At 35.0% G+C, this 21,265-nt stretch overlaps 1 protein-coding gene across 3 annotated transcripts in view; it reads right to left on the minus strand.

Annotated features, from left to right (window-relative positions):
- Smyd3 (SET and MYND domain containing 3) overlaps positions 1 to 21,265 on the minus strand; it is a 712,936-nt gene that overhangs the window by 621,711 nt on the left and 69,960 nt on the right. The gene's annotated exons all lie outside the window — the stretch shown is intronic.

Raw genomic sequence — 21,265 nt, forward strand, 5'->3', positions numbered from 1 at the left:
TTGGGTTTATTTTCTAATCCAATTTTTTTTTTTTTTTTACTTTTTTTCTGGCTTCATGATTTTATTCAGCAAATCATTTCCAAAACAGACACATAGCCATTTGGGCATACTTACCTGACCCAGGCCACACAACAAACCTGAACAGTGATTTAGATCCTCTAGACTGGCACTATACAACAGAACTTTCTGCAAGGACCAAAATGTTCTGTTATCTACACAGTTCAATACAGAAGCCACCTGCCATATGTGGCTATTTTACATATGAAATATAGATGGTTCAATTAAAGTAATGAACTTTACATTTATTTTTTTCTTTTTTCCATATTTTTATTGGTGCATTATAATTGTACATAATGGTGGGATTTATTGTTACATATTCATACATGGACACAATATAACAATATAATTTGGCCAACAGCATTCCCCAGTATTTCCTGTTTTCTTCTCCTGCTTTCTCCCCCCAGTTCCTTTCCTCAATTGTTCTCCCTTCTGTGTTCATGAGATCTCCCACCTTTCTTTTCTTTTTTCCTCTCTTAAAAAAAAAAAAAAAAAACATGACCCCTGACTTTCTATTACTCAGAATTTCTTCCACGTGTTTTTATTTGTGAATTATAGTTGTTCATAATGATGGGATTTGTTGTTTGTTATGTATTCATATATGCATACAATATAACAATAAAACTTGGCCAATATCATTTCCCAATACTTTCCCTACCTCCCACTCCTTGGTCCCTTTCCTCTCTTTTTCTTTTCTTTTATCCTCTGTAGCATCCATATATGAGAGAAAAACATATGACCCTTGACCTTCAGACTGCTTATTTTGCTTAACATATGGTCCCAAGTTCCATCCATTTTCCTGCAAATGACATAATTTCATTTTTCTTCATGACTGAATAAAACTTCATTGAGTGTATATATGTGCCACATATTCTTCATCCATTCATCTGTTGATGGACATCTAGGTTGGTTCCATAATTGGGTTATTGTGAATTGTGCTGCTGTAAACATGAGTATGCATGTACCACTGTAGTATGAGTGACTTTAATTCTTTAGGAAAAATACTAAGAAGTGGTATAGCTTGGTCATATGGTGGTTTCATACCTAGTCTTTTCAGGAACTTCCACATTGATTTTCATAGTGGTAGTACTAATTTATAATCCCACCAACAGTGTAAAAGTGTTCCTTTTTCTCTATATCATCTCCAGCACTTATTATTATTTGTATTTTTGATGGATGCCATTCTGCTGGTATGAAATCTCAGTGTAGTTTTGACTTGCATTTCCTTAATTGCTAATGATGTTGAACATTTTTTCATATATTTGTTGGCCATTTATATTGCTTATTTTGAGAAGTGTCAGTTTGATTCATTTGCCCATTTGTTAGCTGGGTTATTTGTTTTTTTGGTGTTAAGTTTTTCGAGTTCTTTATGTATTTTAGATAAAAATCTTCTGTCGTGTGAGTAGCTGGCATAAGATTTTCTCTCATTCTGTAGAGTTCTCCCTTCATATTCTTAATTGTTTCCTTTGCTGTGCAGAAGCTTTTTAATTTGATGTCATCCCATTAATTAACTCTTGGCATTATTTCCTGAGCTTCAAGGGGTCCTACTGAGAAAGTAGTTGCCTGTTCCTGTATGTAACCCTATGTTTTCTTCTAAAAGCTACATAGTTTCTGATCCATTTCCTAGGTTTAATCTATTGTAAATTGATCTTTGTGCAGGGTGACAGAGAAGGATCTAGTCTTATTCTTCTATATATAGATAACTGGTTTTCCCAGCACTGTTTGTTTAAAAGGCTGTCTTTTTTCTAATGTATGTTTTTGGCATCTTCATCAAGGGTCAAATGACTGTAAATGTGTAGATTTGTCTCGGTGTCTTCTATTCTGTATCACTGGTCTATGTATCTGGCCAGCACTATGGTATGACAGTATCATGAATACAACAGCTCTGTAGTAAAATTTGAAGTGAGTACTATGATGCCTCCAGCATTGCTATTTTAGCTTAGAATTGTTTTGCTATTCTAGGTCTTTTATTCTTCAAAATGAATTTTAGAACTTTTTCTATTAGCTTTATATTTAGATTAGATTAATTTAGATTTAAATAGCCACTTGTGGCTCGTGGCTACTATGCTAGACAGTGTAGCTCTAGATAGCATCTACAATTTTTCTGCTTTGCAAATATCAGGCTGGGATTCCTTTTTTGTAGTTACAGAACATCTGACTCACTGTCATTACCACAATCACAAAATGTAAAGATCTTTAAGTATTTCTGCCTTATATTTGTAAATCATCTTTGTGTTTCATTACCAAAAGGCTACAATTGATGTCTACAAATTTAAGACTAAAATAATTTAAACAACCAAGAGAAACCATACACACACAAAAATGAACCACTCTCACTAATTATAAGCTGACAAGAATGTGGTGTGGATATAGGAAAAAAGACCTCATTAGCACAGAGAATTGATTGATAGTTAAGGCCTGAATATGATGAGTAAGTTTATATATGACCACTTCTAGCAAGGCCTTTCATTGCTAAAATTTTCATAAATGAGAGTTGAGAAACATATGTCTAAGTCAGTAATTACCAAACTTTTGTTTTGCAGATTAATGGTATATAGTATAAGAAGTTAAATGATATGCCACCAAAAAAAAAGTTTGGTAATTACTGACTTAGACATATGTTTCTCAACTCTCATTTATGAAAATTTTAGCAATGAAAGGCCTTGCTAGAAGTGGTCATATATAAACTTACTCATCATATTCAGGCCTTAACTATCAATCAATTCTCTGTGCTAATGAGGTCTTTTTTCCTATATCCACACCACATTCTTGTCAGCTTATAATTAGTGAGAGTGGTTCATTTTTGTGTGTGTATGGTTTCTCTTGGTTGTTTAAATTATNCCAAAAAAAAAAAAAAAAGTAGAAGTGTTCATGGTTAAGTTGCAAAATGCTGAATGAAACAAAATGGCTTTTCAGGGTCGGGGAGGTCTTACACATCCTTGAATAAATGAATGTTTATTGTGAATCTCCAAGATGGTTGGATGGTTTATAAAAACCTATCTGACCGAACACGACAGTCACTAGTATGGCAATATGTAAATCAATGGATGTGTAATTGATGTGATTCTGCAATCTGTATATGGGCTAAAAATGGGAGTTCATAACCCACTTGAAGCAAAGTGTGAAAGATGATATATCAAGAACTATGTAATGTTTTGAACAACCAACAATAAAAAAAGATAAATAAATAAATAAACTGGTTACAAAATGTAAAAAAAAAAAAAGAAAGAAAGAAAAAAAAAAACCTATCTGACCAATAATTGTGGAAAACAACAGAGATCTAATAGACGTGACAAATTTGCCTGGTTATAAAAATAAGGGATGCTTGTCAAACATACAGATTCCTAGGCGTCTACCCCAGGTATTTTAATTCACTGAGTTTGTAGGCACTACTCTAGGTAATTCTTATTATCTAGCAAGTTTTAGAAACACTGGGAAAGGGAATTCAGAGCATCCAACAAAAATCTTAAAATAGTATACATACATACAAACGTGACTGTTACACATAAATGCAACCAGAGTTGCACAAAATAGAAATAAACCGTGCTAATGAGGATGTGGGAAAATTAGAATCACTGTTGGTGGGAATATAAAATGATGTAGCTATTTTGAAAAACAGTATGGTGTTTTCTCAAAATATTAAAAAAAAACAATTATCATATGATTCAGCAACTCCATTTCTGAGAGGGAGGGGCCAGGTTTGCTCCTTTTATAAACAACCTTCTTGAAAGAACTAACCAAGATATCCCAAGAGAACTGCCTTAATCCCTTCTGAGGGCAGTGCTCCAATGACCTATACCCCTAAGCTCCACCTCTTAAAGATCCTATTACCTCTACATCATACTGAGGACCAAGTTTTCAATACATGAATCTTTGGGCAAACCATATCCAAACACAGCAACTTAGTTCAGAAATTTTTTTTTAATTCAGATTTTTGGGTGAAGTCTACAGTGATAAGCCATCTTATAATTCTGAATGTTTCTCACAAATATCATAACTGCCCCCAAGACCAAACATCACCCACAGATCCTATAAATCAAACCAATCTTATCCCAAATGGTGATAACCTAAACTTACCATTGAATAAAAAAAAGTTAAGCATTATTACTGCAGACAATTATGATAGTTTCAACAGCATTCTTTAAAGAAAAAAAATTAAATAAAGCTTCACTTAAATAGTTATGTTTATATTTTTGCTAAATAATGATAAAAACAAAAGAAAATTACCCTTTCACCTGGAAAGACAATCATTATTGAATTAATACAAATAAAATATATATGTACAATTTTATTTTCAAGACCTGGAACACTGATTTGTAGTTTACTTTTTCCTGCTCAATATGATTTTTTTGCCCCATGTCACTAAATATCATTAAAAATTACTCTAGTGGGGCTAGGTTTGTGGCTCAATGGTATAGCACTTGCCTGGCATGTGTGAGGTGCTGAGTTCGATCCTCAGCACCACATAAAACATAATTAAATAAAATAATGATATTGTGTTCATCTCCACCTAAAAAATATTTTTAAAAAAATAATACTAGAGGCTGGGGCTGGGGCTTAGTGGAAACACACTTGCCCGGCATGTGTAAGGCACTGCGTTCAATTCTCAGCGCCACATAAAAATAAATAAAATAAAGATCTGTCAACAACTAAAAAATATTTAAAAAAAAAAATTAACACTAGTGAAAATAGCTACCAAAAATTAGGTACTTAGCATTTGCCAAGTACTATACTGGCACTTTGCATAAATTATTTCATACTCACAAAAAAATTGCAAGATATTATAATGCCCACTATAGTGATAATCAAAGTACATGTCAATATTTAATGATATTTATTTAGGGTCACAGGGCAAATAATTATGAATTTTTAAATGATGAAGTCAAATTTATAGACTTTTTCTGGTCAAAAGCTAGCAAATTAGCTATAAGTACTAATCTATAAGTAAACATTGTAAGAATATATCTATGAAAAAAATAAAGGTACAAAAACTAAATTGAAATAAGTATACAAACATATTTAGAGTGAAGATGAAAAGCTTGACTTTGATGTGACTAAAAAGGAAAACCTCAAGTTCAACTACTACACAGAAGCACAAGGAGTAATTCAATCAACCTGCAGCAACATCGTGAGCTTTCAGAGAAAGTTAAAAGTTCACAAAATCCTGGGCTGGGGATATAGCTCAGTTGGTAGAGTGCTTGCCTGGCATGCACTAAGGCCCTGGGTTCAAATTCCAGCAGCAAAAAAAAAAAAAAAAATTCATAAAATCCCTTCTGTAATTGTAGGACTGGAGCATTCTCATCTGTAGCCATCTTTCTGAACATGCATGTATACATACCCCTTTCTTTATATTTTCCTGAGGAAAGAAGAAATTCCTTCATGAATAGAACAATAGTCTCAATGCCACCTGCTAAAAGACCTACAGGATTGCTGTTTGGTTTAAGGCCAAGCAGCAATTATGGAATCACACACACACCTGTTAGTAAAGAGAAGCATGGTCCTCCAATCTGGTCACCCTGTGCAAAATGAAATTATGGGTAACTCTCAATCACTGTTTTCTGTCTACTTGGCAAGCCATTAATAAGCACATTCTGCTTCTTTTCCCTAGACTTTCAAAGAGCCACTGGGAGGAGTCCAAGATCTCAAGAGTAATCACGTACAATTAATTCTAAAGTCATTCTTTGTCTTCACTGATATAAATTTAAGTACTCAAGGTTACTTCACCTATCTGGTTTATAAAAATGTTGCACAACATGTGATAAGAGTGGCTCCACAGAACCCTGAGAGAGCATGATGTTGGCCAGATCATATTATTATATTGTGTATACATATAAATATGTAACAACAAATCCCATCAATATGTACAACTATAATACGCCAATTAAAAAAAAAAAGTGGGGAAAAAAAAAAGAACTCTGAGAGGAAAGGGCCAAACCTGTTCATTAATCTGATGAGCAAACAGAGTCTAATTTAAAACTCATAAACTGAAATTACGTATTACAAATTATCTGTTTAAGAAGAGGTCAGATCATTCCTTTTCTGATATCACTGGAACTTTCAAATCTTCTAGAAATCAGAAAGCATTCTAGTAGCTATTCAACAAAGGTACTAAAACAAAGATAAAGCATGGTCACTGGTTTTCCCTAAATTAACAACACTGACATTTTAGGATCTGAGTGACTTTTAAATCTTATGGAAATTTTTTAAAGTTTTAAAAAGAGAACTTTTGTAGAAAATCAATGCCCCCTAAAACCGTCTCATCTGAACAAGCAAAGGAGACAGCTAGAAGTTTGACACTGAAAACATTTAACTGTGTTAAGGTAAAAGTGTTTGCAGATGAGCAAATTAGGGTCTATAATAACTTGCACAGTTTATTTGAGTCACAGCCACAATTTAAATGTACATAGCCTGGCGCTAGAGCGCACCGTCTTAACTACTATGCTATAAAGCCTCCCACAGTGAGTCAAATTGAACACTATGAACCTTACTTTGGCTGGGTACAGTTGCAGGTACCTGTAGACCCAGCTACTCTGGAGGCTAAAGCAAGAGAATCTTTGAGCCCATGAGTTCAAGATCAGCTTGGGCAACATGGTCAGACCCTATCTCAACATCAATAAAATAAAACTTACTTTGTATTTCCACCTAAGAATTAATGAAAGCTAAAATTCCAAGCAACTCTTACTTCTCTTTAATCTATGAGATAAAACTCGAGAAGTAAACATATAATAAGCATGCTATAAATGCTGGCTAATATTATTAGTCTTTTTTCCCTCCCACTTCTTTTTTTTTTTCTTTTGCACGAGAATTGAACTGAGAGGTGGTTAACCACTGAGCCACATCTCCAGCCCTTTTTATTTTGAGACAGGGTCTCACTGTTGCTTAGTTCCTTGTTAATTTGCTGAAGCTGGCTTTGAACTTGCGATCCTCTTGCTTCGGTCTCCCAAGCCACTAGGATTACAAGTGTGTGCCACTGCACCTGGCCCTCTTTGATGGGTAGATATCTGTTCATTCAGTCAACAATCATAACATGCTTGCCATGTATGACGCACTACTGAACACAATGGAGAAACACAGACTATGCAGTCATTCCTTCAAGGCTTGTGTGACTTGTTTGAGAAGCTCAATTTATACCCCACCATGGCAACATCACATACATGCTATAATATGAGAGGGCTTTGAGAGCTAGTGGAGAAGTAAATTGAAACAGGTGAAGTACCTTTTTTCAGGCAAAGAAGGAAATATGTAATAATCCATTAGCTATATTGAACAAGGCACAAAAATAATGGATCTTTAAGAAAAAATTTTCATTAAAAGGCCACTGAAAGAGTTTTAGTGACAAGGAATCAGAAAAGTAAATGTAATCACACAGAAAATGAGAAAAAGAAATAATATTAAGATAAATAAATGTCTTGATGTAGAATTGAAGACCAGTTAAGGTTTAAGTGAGAGGGGGCAAAAAAAAAAATTTTTTTTTTTTAATGGGATATCTACTAGGCCAGAGGTTTAAAGCTTCAGAATAAACAAACAGTATAACTCATTGGTGAAGCAGAACCATTAAGACATAATTAGTACTACTTCCTGAAGACTTCTGTGGGATGAAGGAGAGCAAAAAGGAATGGATGGATGATCCTGGGAGATAAACTCAGGTAGGAATCCAATGCTTTGGGAAAGATGGTTAGTTTTTCCACTCTGGCACCTGGCAACTGTGTCCTCCTGACCTGTTCTGTCTTCTCTATCTTTCTGGATTTTTGCCTACCAACTTCCCACACAAGCTGTTCCAGGTACCAGCTTCAGGCTTGAAGCTCCACTGTTTTATATTTTACTTATTTAAATGTAAAAAAAAAAAATGAGGCAGTTCTGTCTACTTAAGGTTTTGCATATTCCTTATGGTTATTCTGGGCTTTTACCCTCTACTTCTTACATTAGGTAACATTTTGGTTCACCCACGCATTTTTTGGCATAAGAATTTTTCTCAATTTTCTCTTGCCAATCAATGACTCAGGTTTCACCAATAATTAGATCATAATAAATGTTAAATTATTTTTAATGCTGTAGAGTTTTATCCTCAAATTGGACATTTCTCCATTTCCTACAAGTAAATTATAACAATTACCAACTTCTCAAGAACTCAATACACAGTCAGAAATTTATATAAATTAAATCTCAATCTACTAAGGAGGCTGTAGAATGTAACTGTTCAAAAGACAAAGTGTCCATAGAGTCAGTACACACATAACATTAAGAGGCAGTCTGTAAGCAAAGTGACCAGGCCACTGAGATTAATGTAATTAAGCTGTTGCAAGTAGATAACAGTTTAATTTTTAAACACCTGGAAGAAATAAGTCTAAACCAGACCATTAGGGGTTCTAGCCCTATCTAATCTTGGACAAGGGAGCATCAGGCTTATATGGGACAGGTAAGATGGGCACAATGACCTAACACCATCTTCCAATTTTGCTTGTGCATCTCCTAAAAAGGTTTTGAAAATTGGTGTACTCCTCTGGCACTTTTTGGTTGACATCTTAAATCCTTGTCATAAACTTAATAAGGCAGAGAATATAACTGCCAGTATAGTGTAGTGTAATTTATACTTGTTATTACTACAACTCTTGAGAACTATAGATTTCACTCATCTACTTGATGGAATATATCCACCAAACAATCTAATTGCTAAGCCTTTTCTCATTGTCAAATCAATAAATAAAAATCAAACAAACTTTATGTCAAAAACTTCATTTTTTATTCAAAGAAATGTGCTAATCTGCCTTCCTTGTAAATGCTCACCAAAGATACAAAATCAAGTTGATTCTAAAAGAGAGAAATAAAGCCTGGAGTCCTGCCCTGTGTTTGTTACCTGGAAGAAACAGCCGATTCGGACCAAAGTTTTATTCACTTGATTATTTTCAAATTCTCACCCAGAAGCTAAGAATTCTTAATGGTCCCTTTATTGGATAAACTGCATGTTTTTATTCCCTGAGGCAATCAACAATTTCAAGAATCATGCTGGGTGAAAAGCATGACTGACAATCTTTGTCACCTGGAAGAAAAGCAATTTGTTAACACAGAGGTAGGAAAAGAGACTTGACCTGCCACAAGTGCTCTCACAACTATAGTAGGATAGAGTAAACATGAACATCAAGCATTTAAATTCTACTGAAACTATTCTGGCATGCAAAACCCTTGGAAAATCTCCATGAGCCCCTAAGCATATATTTACCCCAGTATGAAAATGATTACTCCAAGGAACAGACCCCAGAGAGCTGAACTCAAAATTGAAAGCCAGGCACATAAAATGCAAAGGCTGTCAATCATAATTCTGTAAGCACAGAAACAGAATCAAGATATAGGTTCATGTAGATAAAGTTTAGGATATCTAAATTCAACATAAAAGTGCAGAACGTGGACTCTGGAATCATTATATATGGGTCTGGATTCCAGTTCTGTCATTTACTATTCATGTGATCTTGGACGAATTTCGTTATCTCCTTAAGGCTCCTCTCAGAATGACGGTCGTGGTGGTGGTGGTGGTGGTGGTGGTGGTGGTGATGGTAATGACAATGCCCAGTACTTCAGCACAAAACCTAACATGTAGTAAACATTCAATGAATGCTAACAGTGAGACAGTACACAATATCAAGGTAAACCATTGCTCATTTTTACCTGTTTAGGTTATGACGAAGGAAAGGTTTGTTAGGGGCACCCAGCCACTTAGATAAAAATGGAGATATGTTATTTTCAGTTATAAGCCTGTCCCACATTCCTAAAACTTGCCTTCCGTGAATGTAACTACAATCACGAGTTTAGGGCAGAACATCTGAATTTCCCCATCTTAATACTGACTCAAGGAATAAACAGCACAACAAAATTCTGGTATTTTTCTGGTATTTTTAAGCCATTCTCAAATCTTTAGCTGATTTTCTAATTGTGTTTAAATTGCCCAGAGTCTAATAACATGCATCACAGTAACAAAAAATAAAATAAACCCAAGTGGGCCGAGTTAGAAAACCCCTACAACATAATCTTTTGCAAACCAAGAGATTCAGATTTTAATTTGTGCAAGTAAGGATCCATTTATCAGAGTTTAGTACAGATAAAAAACTTAATTTGCCTGAACAACTTAAACTTAATCCCACAAACATTCTCACCTCTCAAATGGAGCTAGAGCTCTATTTTTGAGGGGACATCCAAAAAATAAAAATTAAAAAATAGCAATGAAGGAATTAATGACTCACAAAGTAAGGAATTACTTTATACCTGTTAACACAGATCAGGCTCATGCACAATCAAACGCAATTAATTCCATTTCATAAAACTTTACTTGAGCAGGCTGTTGTTGTTGTTGTCGTCGTTGTTTTAATCTCTACCCTCCCATTTACTCAGGTAAGTTAGAAGACCAAGGATGCACAAATATCAATTGCTTCTAAAACTAAAGACCAAATTTGAGATACTGAAAAGGATACTGTAGTCTCCCATTGCTTTTTTGAGAGCAGAACCCAAAATTATAGCTAAACTATGAAACAATATATCACTACATTCAGTAAACAGCTGGTAAACACAGAATCAAGGTATCACAATGTTACATTCATAAGAAATGTAAGACAAATTTAGAAATAGTAGTTTAGCAAGAAAAGTTATAACAATTTACTATAATGTTAGAAATAAAAATGCAGTATTATCCACAAAATTTGATGATCAGATAGAAAAAAAGCACTAGCCTTCAGTCAGGGGACCTTCATATTAGAGATGTTATAGGTGCTATTTTTGTAAAGCCATTCAAAATAAACAACAAGTCTCTATAAAAGGTTTCATTCCTAAAATTTCAATTAAAACATCTTATGATTTAGATTGCTACCATATGAGATTAATTTTATGAGTGTCTGTAAATTGAGGCATCTGATGACACCGCACTTTTTAAAAAATATTTATTTTTTAGTTCTAGTTCGACATAATACCTTTATTTTGTTTATTTATTTATTTTTATGTGGTGCTGAGGATCGAACCCAGGGCCTCACATGTAGTAGGTGAACACTCTACCCCTGAGCCACAACCCCAGTCCCTGACACTGCACTCTTAAAAGGAATTTTCCAGTCCCCACCCCAAGGGCATTTTTTTTTAAATATTTTTATTGGTGAATTACAATTATACATAATAGTAAACTTCACTGGGATATATTCATAGCATAATTTGGTCTAATTCATTCCCCCATAGTCCTCCTTCCCCTCTCCATCCTCGCCCTAATCCCTGTCCTCTACTGGTATCCCTTCTATTGTCATGAGATTCCCTCCCCACCCATTTGTCTCTCTAGCTTCCACACATGAGAGAAAACACCCTTGACTTTCTGAGTCTGGCTTATTTCTTTTTTTCCTCCATATTTTTTACTGGTATGTTAAAATTGTACATAATAGTGGGATTTGTTGTTACGTATTCATACATGTACAGAATATAACAACATATTCCCCAGTATTTTCCTTTTCCCTCCCCTGATCCTTTTCCTCTACTGGTCACTCTTAGATTTTCATGAGATCTCACCCACATACACCTTTCTTTCCCTTAAAAGAAATTTTCTATTACTGCAATAACACAGTAATTTAGAAATGGCATCCTATCTAATTTTATCACACCATAATTTAGAGCAAGTTTTATATTCTAAGCTATATAGCTTTCAAGAAGCAATACCAAGTCCTACAAATGAAGTTAATTAAAATGTTAAATGCTTTATCACTATGTTTCCTTTGGAAACTCAGTTTAATTGTAGAGCAATCTGTGATGTTTTACCTTTTAAGGAGAAATGGGGTAGGTGAATAAGTGAGTTAAATGGTATCACTACACTATGTTAGCCCCATTAACTCTCTTAATATCGAGTAACAAAATACAGTATGAGAAAGAATACTTATAAAATCAATACTTTTAATGTAAAAAATTTCTTCAAGACAAAAAATTAATTTTTTTTATGGTACCAGGGATTGAACTCAGGGACATTCGAACACTGAGTCACATCCCAGCCCTATTTTTGCATTTTATTTAGAGACAGGTCTCACTGAGTTGCTTAGTGCCTCATGGTTGCTGAGGCTGGCTGTGAACTCTCTATCCTCCTGTCTCAACCTCCAAGTCGCTGGTCTTACAGGCGTGCACGACTGTACCTGGCCAAAAAATTAATTTCAGCTATGAAATTAAGAAGAAAATTCCAAGGTGAAAATATTTTAAAATATTTGATATTTGAAAACAAAATCAACACCTCCAAGTTCCTCTCTCAAATATGGGAGGGAAGACAGAAACAAGAGACAGACAGGCCCACAGGCTACATACCTGAAGTTGTTTCACCTGTCTTTAAGATTGATTATCTCAATACAAGGGATGATTGTCTTTCCAATATTTCTTTTTCAACCTTATAGTCTACAGAAGTACCCACATGAGGAGAGCTAGCAGGACACACACATATCATAAATCATAGTGGACAGGTCAGCTCCATGCTTAGTCAATTCTTCATTCAACATCCTTTCCCAGTACAGGGTAGCCTCCTGTCCTCTGGGGAATTAATTGCCATGTAATAATCACTTGGATTATTGAGCTCTGCTGTTTTACTTCCAACCTCTTAAGAGGATTGTTTTTCTTCCACTTTATCAAATAGAAAAGTTAAGGGGGAAGGAAAATACAATAATTAGCAACATACCCTCCCCCCCAGATTGAACAGTTATTAATGATTTGACACATCTGCTTCATCTCTCCATATATATGTATGTCCTTTGCACACCCACTTGAAAGATACAGAAATCTTACCCCAAAAAACTTCAGCATGTGAGTCCAGGAATAATATAATCTCTTATATTACCACAAAACATAACACTATCTAGTATGCTGTCTATACTCAAATTTCTCCAAATGATGAAAAAGGTATTTGTTATAATTTCCCAATTCAATATGGATCCAATCTAAGTTTACACATCACAAATGGTAATTATGCTTTTTTAGCTTTCTTTTGTCTAAAGAACAGGAGTATGCAAACACACATCTTTGGATTTTGTACAATGATGCTTTTTAAATTCCTAGAAAACTGTCTGGTTAAATGGTCTTGTATTTTGAATTTAGTTTCCTGTGTGGCCATCTACCTTGGTTCATGAAACTTCAGTACAGTTCAGGTGTGATTAGATTAAAAAATATTTTCCCAAGAATACTTCACAGTTGATATATACTTTATACTGCATCACAACAGGGACACAAAGTCAGGATCAGTTAAGTGGTAGTCACCAGATGACTCCATTGTAAAGGTAATGTTTCCCCTACAATTCTGGCACCATGCATAAACCCTGCTCTCTGTTCTCCAACAACTTTTCACCCACTGTTGTGCATCAACTCATGACCATGGCTTGAATCTACTATTACACTGAGGATTACAAAATGATGGTTTTTCTACTATCCATCTGTACTTACTAGAAAGCATTCCACTATAGAAATTTCCTTCTTGTTTTTCTCTCTTCTCCCCCAATTCTACCACCCTTTTTAAGTACCACTATGCACTAAAGGATTTTTACTTACTCCAACTGTTTCAGGGCCAGTGATGTAGCTCAATGGTAAAGCACTTACAGTATGCCCAAGGCCCTGGGTTCAAGCCCAAGCATAGCTAAAATAATAATTTTTTGTAGTTGTGGATGGATAGCATACATTTATTTTGTTTTTGTTTTTATGCAGTACTAAGGATCAAACCCAGTGCCTAACACATGCTAGGCAAGTGCTCTGCCACTGAGCCACAACTCCAGCATTCAACTGACTTCTGATTATGCAGTCTGCATGTGGCCTCCCTAAGATGGTCAAGATCTATAACTTAATAGGGACTTGGGTTTCACAGGTGTGTGCATCTTATCGAAACTAAATGTTAGAATGCATGCATTTCGTTGTATGTAATGGATCTTTTTTCATATTTTTCTTCCTCATTAAATTGTGACAAATAGGAAATCACATTCAACTTTGAATCTTCTACACTAGGACAATGCCCAGCTTGTAGCTATATATCAGTAAATGCTTCATTGTTAAAACAAAGACGACAAACTTAAGAATTTCAGATATTATTCATATTGGGATTTATTCTGAAAGACCTGTTTTAAAGTTCCCATTTTAATTAATGATTACATTCCAGTGGATTAATATAAACATATTAAATTTAACTTACAAAGAGAACTGTTTATAAGCAAACAATTAGTGACTCAATTACTCTGCAAACTCTACAGTATACATGACCCTACCACCACCTAGTGGAAATAAAGGCATATTACTACACTTGGAAGTCCCCAAAAAAGACAAAAGAATCTCCAAATGGGTTGATGGGCCAAGAGCAAACAGAATTCAAGCACAAACCTTCAGCAGATACTTGTTGGGTTCTGGAAACCATCCAGGTTCCATAAAGACAGATACAGTTCTTGTCTGTTTTGATCACTGCAGAACTAGAGCCAAGAAGAGTTGCAAAACACTTTGCTGGATTTCAATAAGTATTTGCTCACTGACAAGATCCAGGGAAAATATTGAGCCACTCGAAAGGAATAGAATTTTACCCAGACAGTGAAATATTACTCAGAGCTAAAAAGAAATGAGCTATTAAACCATGAAAAGTCATAGAACAACTTTCGATACATGCTTTTCAGTGAAAGAATTAGTTTATATATATATATATACTGTATGATTTCAAATATATGACATTCAGGGAAAGGCAAAACTATGGAGACAGTAAAAAAGATGAAATGTTGCCAGAATTTAGGGAGAGGGAAGGATGAACAAGCAGAGCACAGGGGTTTTTAGGCAATGAAACTACCACACATGTAATTATACACCTGTCAAAACTACAGAACATACAACATTAAGAGTGAATTCTAATGTTAAGTATGGACTTTGAATGACAATGATGTGTCAGTGTGGGTTTATAAATTTTAACAAATATACCACTTCCATGTGGGATGAAGATAGACAGGGAGACTAGGTGCATGGGAGTGGGGGTATGTGAGAACTCTGTCTTCCTCTCAATCTTGCTATGTACCTTAAACCACTCTAAAAAATAAAATCTATTTTTAAAAAAATAAAACTCTCTTTTAAAAAATCAACAAAATCCTGAGTTTGGATATCAAATAAGCAGAACCCACACTTAAAGAGTACATCAAAAGTATAAAACTAGCCAGATGCAGTGGCCCATGACTGTGATCCCAGCAGCTCAAGAGGCTGAGGCAGGAGGATTGAAAGTTCAAGGGCAGCCTCACCAACTTAGCAAGATCCTTTCTCAATATAAAAAATAAAAAGGGCTAAAAAGCTCGGTTGTAGAGCACCCTGGGCCTCAATCCCTAGTATCAATCAGTCAATCGGTATGATACTGCTTTTAAAATACCTAAGTAAATGCTTAATAAATGTTATTTCCTCACCTCCAAAGCAACACCTCAAACCCTTACCCTCAGGGTGGGCCACTAAACAGCTGTAAGCAAATCACTCATTCTTCCGCTAGAAAATTAAGGCACCTGAACTAAATTTCTCAGATCTCATCCTAATTCAACATTCTTTTAAATTCTTTTTTCTGCAGTGCTGGGGGTCAAATCCATAACCTTGTACATGCTAGGCCAACACTCTTCCACTGAGCTACATCCCCAGCCCTACATTCTTTTAAACTCTAAAAGAATAGATAATATAATTTAAACCTTCCTAGAGTACAGAGAAAAAAGGAAAACTGACAAATATTTACAGCATCAAACTGACACCAAAACTTGCACATTTTAAATTACCAGCAGGGATGCTGGTATAGCTCATTGTTAGAGTGTGTGCCTAGTACATGGGAGGTGTTCAATACCCAGAATCCCAAAGAAATAAAAAATAATGAAAACCAGAAATTTGGGCTGGGTGTGGTTCAGTGACAGAGTACTAGCCTAACATTTGCAAAGCCCTGGAGTGGATCCTCAGCACTGCAAGAAATTAATTAATTGATTAACTAATTAAAATTAAAAGACTAAAAAAAAAAAAAAGAAATCTGGACTGGAGATGCAATTCAGTGGCAAAGTATTTACCTAGCATACAAAATACCCTGGGTTCAATCCCCACTATCACAAAAACAAACAAACAAAACCACACCAAATCGCACCTAAAATTTTAATACAGAAACTGTAATACCAAAGAGAACTCCAAAGTGCACTAAACAAAGGATAAACTAGAGTTTATCCACTGATGCAAAGATAGTTCAATATTAAGAAATCCACACTTTTAAATAATAACTCATATAATAATTTAAGAAGTTATATGATCATCTCAGTAGATATGAAATAGGCATACAAGCAAAATTTTAAAACAACTCCAGATTTTTAACTCTGAGCAAAACAGGATAACTATTTGGTTAACATCACTGAAAAATACAAAATTTAATATTACTCCATAACTTTCTCATGCTTTATGAGAAACACTATTTTAAACAAGAAAACAGAGAAACATTCTTCTTGAAGTCTGGGTGGTATAAAGAAAGCCCACCATCATTTTTAAATATTGATCAAGAATTATTAGCCAATACAAGGAGAAAAGATATGTTTTTCATTTATGAAACATTTTTATGGTGCTTACTATGTCTCAGACACTGTCCTAAACACTTTATAAATATTAAACTGTTTAATTCATATAGTCATATTATAACAATCTCACGAGGCAATACTCACTTTCAGATGAGGAGATTGAGGCAGGAAGAATGTAAGTAACTTGCCCAAAGTCACACAGCTAGCAAGTTGACAGAGATAGGGCTTAAAATCCAAGCAGTAGTGGTTCCAGAACCACTTTCCCATGCTTTCCACCATTGTGATATATGAAACTCTCCATCAGAAAGGAGGCAAAAGAATCCATATATGCAGATAGACTGTGCCTACAAAACTCTAAGGGGAAAAAACTAAAATACTATTGGAAATGACAACTTAGTACAATGGCTGATTACAAACTTATGTTTTAAAAAATCATATTTTTACATGAAGACAGAAATTTTATTTTTAAAAATGCTATTTTCACTAGTGACAAAAAAAAGGTAAAATAACTGGAAATGAAAATAAATTGATAGTTCCTACTTAAAAAGAAATATTCAACTCTACTGGTTTAATTGGTGAACATAAAACTCCAAAGTTATAGAAAAGGAGGTATTCAAAAAGTGTGGACTTGGTCAAAGATGTCCTACAGCACCTAAGTTAAGTTGCTAGAGCAGGAAGCAAACCAACCCTGAATAGGATCACACTGCCTGAATGAAGTAGGTGCTCACAAGAAAAAACACATGAGTTCCATCAACTAAAACTTATGCCCAATCTCTTAAACCAACCTTCAACAAATTTAATCCCTGGGTTACCAGGCCAAGAGAATCAAGACAACAGAGCAGCTTTGCCACCAACTGTTCATAAACCCCAGCTGTACTCACACAACAGCCCACAATGACTAAACAGCACCAACTGCATCAAATCAGGGGCAAAAGGGGGTGTGACAGAACAAGTGGAACGCCCTGATTACAGGTGAGCAGACAATGCCTAGATGTGAGCAGCTGCTTCAAAGATGAGCAGATCAGTCATATGTTAGGAAATGGTTCACACTGCACAGAGAAGTTCTGAATAAATAAACAGAGAAATGCCCCCTTAAATACGGAGCATTAAACTACGAAATAAATTAACAGGAAAACTAGGATTCCTTCAAAGAAATTTTCTGGGGATACCAGTTATTGAACCCAGGGGCACTTTATCACTGAGCTACATCCCCAGCCCCTTTTTTATATTTTATTTGGACATGGGATCTCACTGAGTTGCTTAGGGCCTCACTAAATTGCTGAGGCTGGCTTTGAACTTGTGATTCTCCTGCCTCAGCCTCCCGTACTACTGGGATTACAGGCATGCCCTGCCCTTCAAGGAAATATTTAATGACCAAACATACATTTGTTAAGAAACTGCAGTGCACTGATATGTAGGAAAAATGCTCTCAGCATCTCAGCCTCCTAACTCAACAGTCAGCCAAAAAACTAGTCAACAATTATTTATGGAGTTCCTACTATGTGCATAACTCTGCAGCAGTTATAATAAAATGTAGATATGTTTCCATCAAGAGAAATGTTTATTATATATGCTTGAGGAGACAAAGTAAACATGTGAAGAAAGCACAAAGCAAACATGTGAAAAGAAATGAATGGGGTAAGCTAATGAGAGCATTCTCTCTCCTAATTCCCATATGTATTTTAGAATAAGAATCTATGAAGTAATCCATCTGAACAGATTTTTTGGAGGCTTTTAAAATGTACACAGGTAAATGATTAATAGCAATAGCAATAACTGATGAGAGACCAACAACACACTACAGACCCAAACAAATCTCAATAATGTTTATACTCCTACTTCATTAAAGCATATTCACTAATTACTTTAACCACTACTATACACAAACCACTGTGCTAGACTCTTACTGAATGAGCCAAAATGAAGCAGATAAAAATATTCAATTATTATATAAGGACCAGGACTGGAAGCAAGCTCACTCTTGAGGGCAGCTCTGCTTTTTCTTTTTCTTTTTTTTAATTACAATGAATTTTATTGCTAAATGCTAATGGTAATTTTTACTTGGGGACTTTGATTTGAAATATTAATCCTTTCTTTAGACTGTAGAAATACTTTGACTTCAAAATATTTCTAGCATCTATTCATCCAATTTTCTGAATTTTTTTCATGTGCAATATGCTTATTCATTAATTTATTTATTTTAATTTGTTATATATAACAACAGAGTGCATTACAATTCATACCCTAAGTACATGTATGAAGACACAAGGATGTGACTGCACTTTGTGTACAACCAAAGACATGAAAAATTGTGCTCTTTTTTCTTTTTTTTAAACTGCAAGTTGAACCCAGGGGCACTTTACTACTGAGCTATATCCCCAGTCCTCTTTATTTTATTCTTTTTTTTTTTTTTTTTTTAATTTTGGAACAGGGTCTCATCAAGTTGCTGAGGCTGACATTGACCTTGCAGTCCTCCTGCCCCACCCTCCCAAGTCACTGGGCTATTATAGGCATGTGCTACCAAACAGGGACTAGAGGGCAGCTTTCAAACAATGAAAGAACTGGGACTGAAATTGAGTTTGCAACTAAAAATAAGCACATTTAGCTGCATAGTTGCCCCTATTCACACTGCTATGATAAAAGCCATAAATGGGGTTAAATCAATGACCTCTTATCCCTAATATAAACCACTCTAAAATACAGAAAATTTATACCTAAAGAAATGAGGTAATGATTCACATTAACTCAACAAGTATTTACTTTACAATACTGTAGTCAGTGCCTGAAATGTAAAATTGAATAAAATATGGACCACAGTTATTGCTTGTTTTACATAAAGATATAGCCAAGTCCAAATCTCTGTCTAAAAGAAAAGATCTCATGCTATAGAGGAATTCTCTTCATTCAGGGTAGGGAAGTATGTCTTTTAAAAGTAAGGTTCCTTGAAACAATCCCATTTTTCCAATCATTAAACTGCCACACTTGTATGTACTGAATGGAATATGAATTGGAAATAAGAATTAAATATATCGAACTAAAATGCCACACTGGTTCACCTTACATCAAGAGATTTTATTTACAATCCTATGTCAAGAAATTTTACTTACACATTATCTATGACACAAAGCAAGATAGAAACAGCTAATATTTCACTGCGCTATTACCAAATGTTAAGAGGTTTCCAAGTAAGAAATGTGCTCTATTAAAAGCTTTAGGGACACTGGGCCTCCAAATGCTGTAGAAAAGGCAGAGAGTATAGAAAAGGCAGACACTGCCTTGAGGCAAAAAATGCTAGGAAGTGATAGAATACCTTCTTTACAATTTGCAGCTAGGTTATTACCCATAATAAATTGATAACCATTCATTAACTTTGAAAGCAATAGACAACTGGCAGGCTATTTCATGCCTCAAAGAATTTATGGCAAAAATGACAGGTGACTTTGAATTCAGAAAATAAAACAGATTCTTAAAGATTGTTACTTTCATGCAATCTTATTTTAAATAAACTTGGAAGCAAATAAGGGTATTAGCTACTGATAAAAATTAAAGTTCATATTTTTCTACAACAATGATTAAAAGATTAATCTCAGCTGTATCAGTCTGACAATCTACTAAATATATGTGAAATAGGCACTTAAGGTATATCCTGATACACAATCCACTCTGGTTCATAAAAGGGAAAAACTGTGCAAAACATACATCAATAACCTAAATTTTAATAAGGTGCAATTAAGACTTAGGAAATGTGTTTGCAGGCTCTCCTTTGCTAGCAGCTCCTTGTTCACCACAATGCTGGCATTCACTGATGTTTTTGCATCTGGTTCAATAATATTCTATTTGTTTTACCTGCTCCCCAACTGATCTACATCTAAGGTTTCCACTATCACTAGATATCTAATGCTCCACCTTCTCCAGGAAAAGTTCTCTCCCAAATTAGTGATTGTCAATCCTGGCTGCACATTTGCATCAATTCAGTCCCTTTTAAAATGTCACGCTGGCTCCCTGTATCAGATTAACTGAATAGGAATCTCTATGATTAGGACCAAGACATGGTTCTATGCTAGCATTTAGTTTCCCTACAGGACAGCCAAAGCAGAGACCAACTACTCACTCAGATGCATCATTCCAGTCCTCTCCTGGTCAGCTCCACCTAAATATCCCACAGGCACTTCAAACTTCTCTCCTATGTGATATACCTATGCATACACCCACACCAAACTAAAGCATTTTCTCTCCCAACCTAACTGAGCACAGTGGCATTAGACAGCCCTCCCTCCTAGCTTCCACAGTATTCTGTCCATTAAATGGCTCCATTAAAGCATTAATCACCATTTATTGTGACTGACATCTTCCCTGTAAGACTGTTTAAGGGGCTTGGGTTGTGGCTTAGTAGCAGAGCACTTGCCTCGCACATGTAAGGCACTGGGTTTGATCCTCAGCACCACATAAAAATAAACAAAATAAAGATATTGTGTCTATCTATATCTAAATAAAAATTTTTAAATGTTAAAAAAAAAAGACTTATTTTTAAGTCTATTGATGTGGTGAATAACATTTATTGATTTCCGTATATTGAACCAGCCTTGCATCCCAGGGATGAATCCTACTTGATCATGGTGCACAATTTTTTTGATATGTTTTTGTATCCGATTCGCCAGAATTTTATTGAGGATTTTTGCATCTAG

This window comes from Marmota marmota, unplaced genomic scaffold (assembly GCF_001458135.2).
Source record: "Marmota marmota marmota unplaced genomic scaffold, marMar, whole genome shotgun sequence".
NCBI lineage: Eukaryota > Metazoa > Chordata > Mammalia > Rodentia > Sciuridae > Marmota > Marmota marmota.